Source organism: Falco cherrug, chromosome 3 (genome assembly GCF_023634085.1).
Source record: "Falco cherrug isolate bFalChe1 chromosome 3, bFalChe1.pri, whole genome shotgun sequence".
In the NCBI taxonomy this organism is placed as follows: domain Eukaryota; kingdom Metazoa; phylum Chordata; class Aves; order Falconiformes; family Falconidae; genus Falco; species Falco cherrug.
The window spans coordinates 16,704,012-16,712,222 of record NC_073699.1 but is presented as its reverse complement, the minus strand read 5'-3'; the positions used below and the strand labels follow the sequence as shown (position 1 = coordinate 16,712,222).

At 39.0% G+C, this 8,211-nt stretch overlaps 1 long non-coding RNA gene across 1 annotated transcript; it reads right to left on the bottom strand.

Moving 5' to 3' along the window:
- Positions 1-1,474: 1,474 nt before the first annotated feature.
- LOC114015959 (uncharacterized) lies at positions 1,475-5,633 on the bottom strand. Its single transcript, XR_003560163.2, has 2 exons — positions 5,450-5,633; positions 1,475-1,590 (listed from the first exon to the last, which is right to left on the bottom strand). It is a non-coding gene; the product is annotated as an uncharacterized LOC114015959 (long non-coding RNA).
- Between the last annotated feature and the right edge of the window lie 2,578 nt (positions 5,634-8,211).

Below are 8,211 nucleotides of genomic sequence, written 5' to 3'. Positions count from 1 at the left end.
TTTGCGGAGAACCACAGCTGTGGGTCAGCACACATTCCCATAAAATGGTTATCAGATGCAAGCATGCAGTTTCCCAGCAGTACTCTGTGGTTCAGTTAGCAGCTAGCAATTCTCACCACACAGCTGAAGTCATTTCCCTGGGTTTGCCCCAGTTTTTTAAACAAAATGAAACACGCCACAAATTCTGGAAAGCTGAGAAGATAAGTCATGAAGCCAATGCTCAATCTGGGAAAACTAAGAGAGGGAGAAATAATTTAAGGTATGCACATAAGGCATATAGCCACATTCTGTCTTTTAGTGTATCTTCATTGCAACAAAAGAAAAAGTTGTTTTCATTTATTTTTTCAAAGGCAGACCACACACCACCTTCTTTCCAGCTTGCAAATTTTATCTCTTATTCCCACTCTGTGGGAAGGAATAAATGAGATATTCATATCAAATCACAGGCTAGGGTCAAAGCAAGGATCATTGATGAGATGTTCCCAGCGTTTAGAATCATCCCTGGTTTCAGTGGAAAGAAAACCTGTCTCTCTTCTGTTTCTTTTTGCTGGCTGATTTGATCATGCCTTTAAAGGGTAACACTTCAAGAGTGCTGCATGAAGATGACTGCCAGCTATATCATGTGGCTGTCTTGGACCCTTCCCAGGAGGTTAGATCTGAACTGAAATCAAATGCAAGTCCTTTCAAACTCACTTTGAGAAGATATTGTGTTGTCTAGATGGAAAACCAACCAGCTGGATCAACTAGTTCAGCTTATAAGGATGGGAAAAAATTACAAAGGTTTTTCAAAATTCTGGTTGCAGTATGATTGAAGATACCCATTGCTTTCTTGCAAAGAGGTCATGCTGCTTTGGGCATTCACTGGCATAGCCACTTCCAGTAAGTGGCCATGCTGGGAACACTAAACCTACAATTTCTGCTATGTTACCTTCCAGAGGAGCTCTTTAGTCTATTCTTAGGATGGGGTTGAAGAGGAAGGATAGTGTCAGTAGTGTGAATTAACTGAGTTACTGAGGCAAGAAAAGTGGGAAAAGGAAGGAAGCTTGTTGAATTTTGGCAACAGAGATGGCTTATTCTTCCCGCTCATCTTCCCCAACTGTATCGCTGGTCAACAAAGACAGAACAGCATCCCTGGAAGCCAATTCAGGGCACCTAAATCAGACACCTGCTCCTCAGAATCACCTTTGAGAAGAATCTCTGCTTTTATCCATTGACTATAGAGAGGAAAAAAGGCAGATCCATCTGGAGATGTCAATGCCTCTTGACTCCTAGTGTCACCTGAGGCAAAGTCACATGAAAACGCTAGAGGAGAAGACCACTCACACAGGTCCTTCTGTTCTTCCAGGTGCATCCTGTGCTTCACTCATCAATGCATGCAGATTCCACTCACAGTTGGACCACACGGCCCGTTACTGCGCTGCAGCATTCAGTTTCATTTGCCAGATTTACCCTCCAGACCATTGCAGGATATGGATATTCTAGATGTCAGTATTTTATTTCTTGATGGATGTATTATTATTAACTTTCATAGCATAGTTCAAAGAAATCACAGTCCTTGAATTTGAAGATCATACATGAAGGTTGTGTGACCTGATAATAAAAAAAAGGAATTATTTTTATGATCTGAGAAAATATTTACATATGATATAATATTAAAAAATAAGAAAGTCTGATTTAAAAATAAGAGAAAAAAAGAAACAGGGGTTTAGGAAGTACAAATCTCACTCTCTAATCCCAACCTCAGCTCTGCTTTGTGACCACAGGCACTCATGTACTTCCCTCATTTCCTAAAGAGATTCAGTAATAGTGTTTATTACTATCTAGCTCCTAGGTAACATTTTTATCCACCAATCTCAAATTACTTTACTAACTAAGCAACATCATGTTTTTGTTGTCCAGATTTGGGGCAGAGTCTGCACAAGGAGAAAGAAAAAGACTTGTCCAACCTTCCCAGCAGATCAGGTTGGAACAGGACACCCTTCTCCTACATTTCAGGTTATTCCTGTACCTGCTAAGCCCCACTTTGCCCATTGGTTTCTTATCCACAGTGGATTCTGAACTAAATTAATTAAAGTTTGAGGAGCCTACTGGTCCTGAGTTGAAATAAGCGACGTATACTAAGTGCATGATAAATATTTTATGCATCGTCTCCACAAGACACCAAAGACTATTATATCATTGGTCAAATTACAAGTAAGAATTTGCTTGACAGGCAAAAGAAAATGTTGTTTTGTGACTATTTTGTATAGCTGGGCAGAAAATGGATTTTCAAACCAAAGGGGAAAAAGATAAAACCCAGAACCTTACAGAGTTCTTTTACAGAACAATATGTAAAAAAATGTATTTATTTCAGGTTAATGAAAACCTTTTATTCTGATAAACTGAAAATACTATCTCATTGGCAGACCTTTAATATGTCCTTTTAAAATGAGAAAATCTACTTTTCCCATATGCTTTTCTCCTGATTTTAAAAGACATATAATAAAAATCAGGAAGATTTCCAAATTATTCTTTCATTATAGACAAAAATTAGTTTCCCAACTCTTTTCTTCTCCACTCTTCCCATTTTAGATGGTTCTTGCTGTCACCACAGAGATGAAATAAGCATACAGTGTATTTCTGCCACCTGGGTCACTTGCTGATAAGGCCTTCACACAATTCTGCAATCGTGTTGCTGATTGGGAGGATTTACCATTTGTCCTTATACTCAGTGACAGCGAGAGGATACAAGTCCAAAACAAAACTGAAAAAAAGCGTGTGACAGAAATGCGGCCCGTGGGGAGGCTGGCCTAGGTGCTTGCATTCAGCTCCACCCTTCCCACAGAAGTCAAGAGCTAAACACTGTCCAATGGCCACATCTTCTGAAGCACGTTGCTCATTCCCACCAGCAAATTTTGTCCCAGTGTAATCTGATGGTTCATAAAATTGATCAGAGATTTCTGGACAGACAGCAAGCTGTTTAAAAGGCTGTGGTCCATCTGATTCAGCTGCTGTATAACTGTAAATACCTACTTCTCCAGCACACAGATCAACTATCTTATGGGTAGGCATGAAGGAAGCCCTTTCACTGGGTACCAGACGTGGTGTTACACCATTGCTATGAAGCTTTGTCCATCCAACTCCCTTCCCAAGCAAATTCATGTGCAGCAGAAGACTCAAGATATTCATTCCTTGAGAAGCTTAGTTCATCTCAAAGCTCACACATCCCTGTCCAACAGTTCTGAGAGTCCCAGACAGGAAAACACAGCAGATTTACAGCTCTTTAGGCTTGCAGTGAGCATAGTTAGGCTGCTTCAAAGCTCTCTGGAGAATTTTACTTAAATACCACTTTTCTAGTGTTTCTGAAAATCCTGCAAAACATCATAGCAGTAGAAGAAAAGCTAACTAAAATATCCAGTGATGAAACTTTTTCTACTGTTTCTGTTTCAAAAAGCATGAGATGATTAATTTAGCTACAAAGAAAACCTACTACTATCATAAATGTAGATGTTTACTCTGTAGTATGTGCTTTCAACCTGTCTAAATACTTCAGATCTGCCCTTTTACAACAGTTCCTGTATTATTGCTTCTATCTCTTCTGTACTTTTCAGTAAGTACCCTAACTTTTCTTATCAGTGTATTGTAATGATTTACTTAGCTCTAGTTAATAAGCTACTTCTGTTTATATTTGTATTTCAGGATTTTTCACTAATTTAGTTGCTGTTTAACGCTAAAAGTTACAAGTCGATCCAAGTATATGAATGTGGTTTATTTGACCTTGATATCAATGTCAGTGTAGCACTGATTAAAGAGTTATCAGAAGTAAGCTAAATGGGGGCTTTATGGAGCAGAATGCTTGATGGAAGGGCATTCTTCTAATACAAATTTATTGGAATTTCCTTCCAGATCTGCTAAAGCAAAACTGCTACAATGGGAACATCCAGGGGTTTTAGATGAAAATTCATACATTTGGACAAAAATGATAATGGACAAATCCCACCTGCCTAATTGTTCAACTGTTACGCATGTATATGTACATCAACTGGTTATCAAGTTTGTGTGTAGTGTATATCTCATTTTCAGTGTGTTATGCCAAATCGCAGGTGGAAGAGGGCAAAATACAATGAAGCCTTGAGATATTATAATAAATCTCATATTTTCCTGTGGCTGACTTCTGACATTCAAATATTTGAATTTGACATCCCTGCCATGGCTTTCCATTGGCATTTCCCAGTTTTATCTTCTTGGACAAGCTATTAGGATGCTGAATCAGAAGAGAGATGTCAACACTGTAAGCCACGTAGGCCAGAAGGTGTAAGTTCCCATTTGCCACAAACTGGAGATCTGTAGTACCGAGCTACTCTGAGCTTTTTTCCCATGGGGTGCCCTGGCTAAGTGTCTGTAGTGCGCTATCACTCTTACATGTGATGGCTGCAAAAAAGCTTATAGGCAAAAGTGAAGTGGTAAAAGAAAACTGAATTAAAAGCAGTCATTCAAGGTGGAAAAGAACTAATATAGCCTGGCTTTCAACAGCCCTTTCTGATAGCTAGCAAGTTATGTTTGCCTTTCCCTCGATGGAGACATCAGAAGAATGTTCCTTTTTTATGCAACTGCTTACTTTTCTGAAGCTGTTTGGTATTTAACATTGCTTGGGATTTCTACTTCATGAGATTTTCTTGAAATTAGACAAAGACCTCAAACGTTATTAGGAAAGGTCAGACGGATAAATAGGCACACGCACACACAGAGAGTATGATCAAACAAGCCTCATTTCCTTACAAGCCTGAGGTAAAAATAACATTTTGAAATTTCCACTGCCAGAGTTTTGAGCACTTCTCGTTACAGGATCAGGAATGAACCTTGGCACTGCTGACTAGAGTCATTTATTGTAGACAGTAGAATTATTGTTTACCCTCCAACAAATTGTTTCCCCCTTCTTCGGGGCCTCATATGAGAAGTGGGCAAATTGCTTAAGAGCAGAAATCTAAATCCCACCATGGCTACCAGATTCTCTCAACCTTCTGAGGCATACCAAAGGACTCGTAGATGAGGAATAATTGATGTGTCATGCTTAATCTATTCTTTGTGTGTGGATATGTGTCAGCACGTTGCAGTTTCCCTACATCATCGACCCATCGATTGAGGAAAATTCACCTACCACAAGTTCAGAGAGAGAATGCTTGTCTGGGCATGACAGCAGCACAGAAACCTTCTGCAAGATGATCTACAAAGAACTGACTGGTGGGAGAAGATGAATACAGAACAGTTAGTGCCTCATAGTAAAGGAAGTGAGGGCTCACAGTGCAATGCACAGATAGCAACACTGCTGCTAACACAAAAAAAAGGGACAACCTTTTTCACACGTATGGTACTTTCAAGATTACAGCCTGTGTAACTGTGTAAAAACAAAGCCTACAGTGGTGTTTCCTTCGAACAAGAAGGTAACACTAAAAGAAAAGCACGAGCATACCTCTTACTTGTTACTCCATGTAACACTCTTCTCCACCCCTGAGATCCATCATCCCCATTACATTTGTTCTCCTTCCCTGGAGCAGAGAGCCTCCAAGATGAAATGAAGGACTCTCTGACTTGGCAGCTGCCTTGGGAAAGGAGGGATTTACACAAGGGCAGGATCACCTCTCTCTGGCCTGAGCCCTTCCTCGCACTGTAGTCCTGCCTCTTATTTCTGAAAAATACTTCTCTGTCCCCCTCCTACTAGCTACACATTAACTTAGCCAGGGAAGGTGGCAACTATAGAGAGAGACACAAATAGGTCATGAATAAGCATCCAGCTATTTGACAGCAGGATGCAGTGGTTGCAATGACATCAGAAATGACATGCTAAACTTATCCAGCTGAATTCAAGCTGGAAGTTGTAGCCTGTGTCTCGCAATGGGGAAACATGAATTTAGCACAGGCAAAGTGTGTGCTCACTGCAGAGAACAGAGAGAAAAAGCTCCCTTGCATAAATCATCCTCGGGCAATATTTTTGCCAGAAAAGTACTATTGAGACATATCTGAAAAGGTACGTTGCTACAATTCAGCTGAACAATAGTTGAATTGTAATGGTAACTGTTCAGATGAAGGCCTAAAAAAATATAAATCAGCAAGTTTATGGACGGCCCAAATTAGTGCATATGCTGATGAAACTGAAGTAATCCAAGAATATTTGTAAAACCTCAGGCAAGGAGATGCCTGATGTCTCCTCAGAAAAAGCAATGAGCTTTTCTTCATATATCACTGACCTAACAATGAACTCAAATCTTGCAGAAAGCAGTTTGCACCTCATTGATGAATTCCCCTGTGTTTGACAACTCTGTAAGAAAACCAGCTGATGAAGCAGATGCAAGAGGCCTGATTATTTCTAGCACCATACATCAGAAAACTAACTTTATGCTTGTTTCAAGTTGTTGTTCTAATAGAAGAATAAACTCTTTCAAAGCATGAAGTGATGCCTCTTGAAACTTCGCCAAAAGGATTTTGTGACTTACTGAAAAAAAAAAGGGGTGAGTTATAAAATAGTGATAAACTGCATTGAAAACTGCTAGTTGGGGCTTATAGTCACGAAATTGACTCACCTTGGCTAACGGAAAAGATGACAGAAAATCTCTCAGACTTGGAATCAGGCTGGCCATTTCTAGAGGCCAGATAAAATTACTATAGCCATGTGACAGCCAGTAATTATAGCTTTTAATAATTTTTTACTAAAAAATCAGAAAATTCAGTAAAAAAAACCTGTGCAGCAGAAAGAATTAGGAGAATTTGCAGGAAACTTGGGTTGTCAATGATTGAAACTTGGTTTGTCAGTGATTAACAATCTATTAATTTTTTTTTTTTTTAAAAAAAAGGGAAGTTCCCCAAGAATATGCAGGCTGAATTCAAAAGGGAAGATCATGACAACACTTCAGAAAATTAAACTGGTGAAACTCTGCTCTATCTCCAAACGCCAACTGTGAATATGGAACAGCTGTCAAAGGCAACGCTCTTCTCAAAGACAAAATCCAGCATAAGCTCTGAAGCAAGAGAATTGACCCCATTTTGATAAGTATGGTTGAAATTTTTGGTTGCTCTGTCATTTTCTAAAATTATATTACATTATAGCACCATGTATTCATCAAACAATTCTTTTAAATGTGCTAGTACTGTCTCATACTACCATTCGTTCTTTAACGAATTTTTGCGGTCAACTACCTGACAATGTACATGATCCACAGATGTATATGAGTGGTTATTTTCAAGAAATTATATCTTTAGAGAAGTTCAGATTGCTTGACATGTAGATTATTTGTGTCAATAATATGTAATAAAGCTACAAATTTCATACACCACATTTTCAAAGCCAAAAACCTAATTTGCTCTCTAGCAAAAACCTGCAAAATAGGTCATCTTGCAGTTGTTTATGGTCAAGATGCAAATTCCAGGTAAGAAAGTGCCTGAAAGTCCACTGCTGGGATTGGGAAGGATAATAACTGCTCCACTATATTTGTCTTCTTCATTATATCCTGATAACTCTTCCCTACCCAGCATTAAATGTCTAAATAGAGATCTGTGTCTGCATCTTTTGTATGCTTTCCTTCATGACCTGAAAGCAGTGTGCCATGATGCACATGGTTTAAGATCCCAGCCTAGTTCCATCATCTCCCTGGCTGCTCTTTCCAGTGGTATTCCATTCTTCTAAGACATAAACAGACCCTTTCAAACAATTGATCTCCTGGATTATAGCCTTGTGTCAGCTTCACATCAAATGGACTCTCTTCTTGATACACATTGGAATGCATAGTAATATCACATGATTTCAATTATATTTGGTTTAGCCATGAGTTTACTTAGTTCTTTTGCCCCTCTCTTAAGACTCTCTGGAAGGCTGCAGTCCACACCGTTATAGCAGTATCTTCCTTGTGGTTTAATATATCTTCACTTTGTTTTAACTCTTGCTGCTTTTGTGGTGCCCTGTTCAGCTTGTGATATAATTTGTACTTCAGCATCACCTCCTTTTATGACAACAATGCTAGAAAATTAGGGTATTACACAGTGCTGCTAAAAATGCCATAAACAGCCAACCATCAAAAAGAAATGTGAATTGGACTGGTAGGGATAACAGGTCATCTGTTAACAACAAAATGCATTGTCTTTTGAGGCCTCTTCCTTGGGTAATAAAACAACCTGTCATAATAAAATTTCTTGTGGGGGCACTTATTATTTGCCAGCTACAGACAACATAAAGACTCTTCT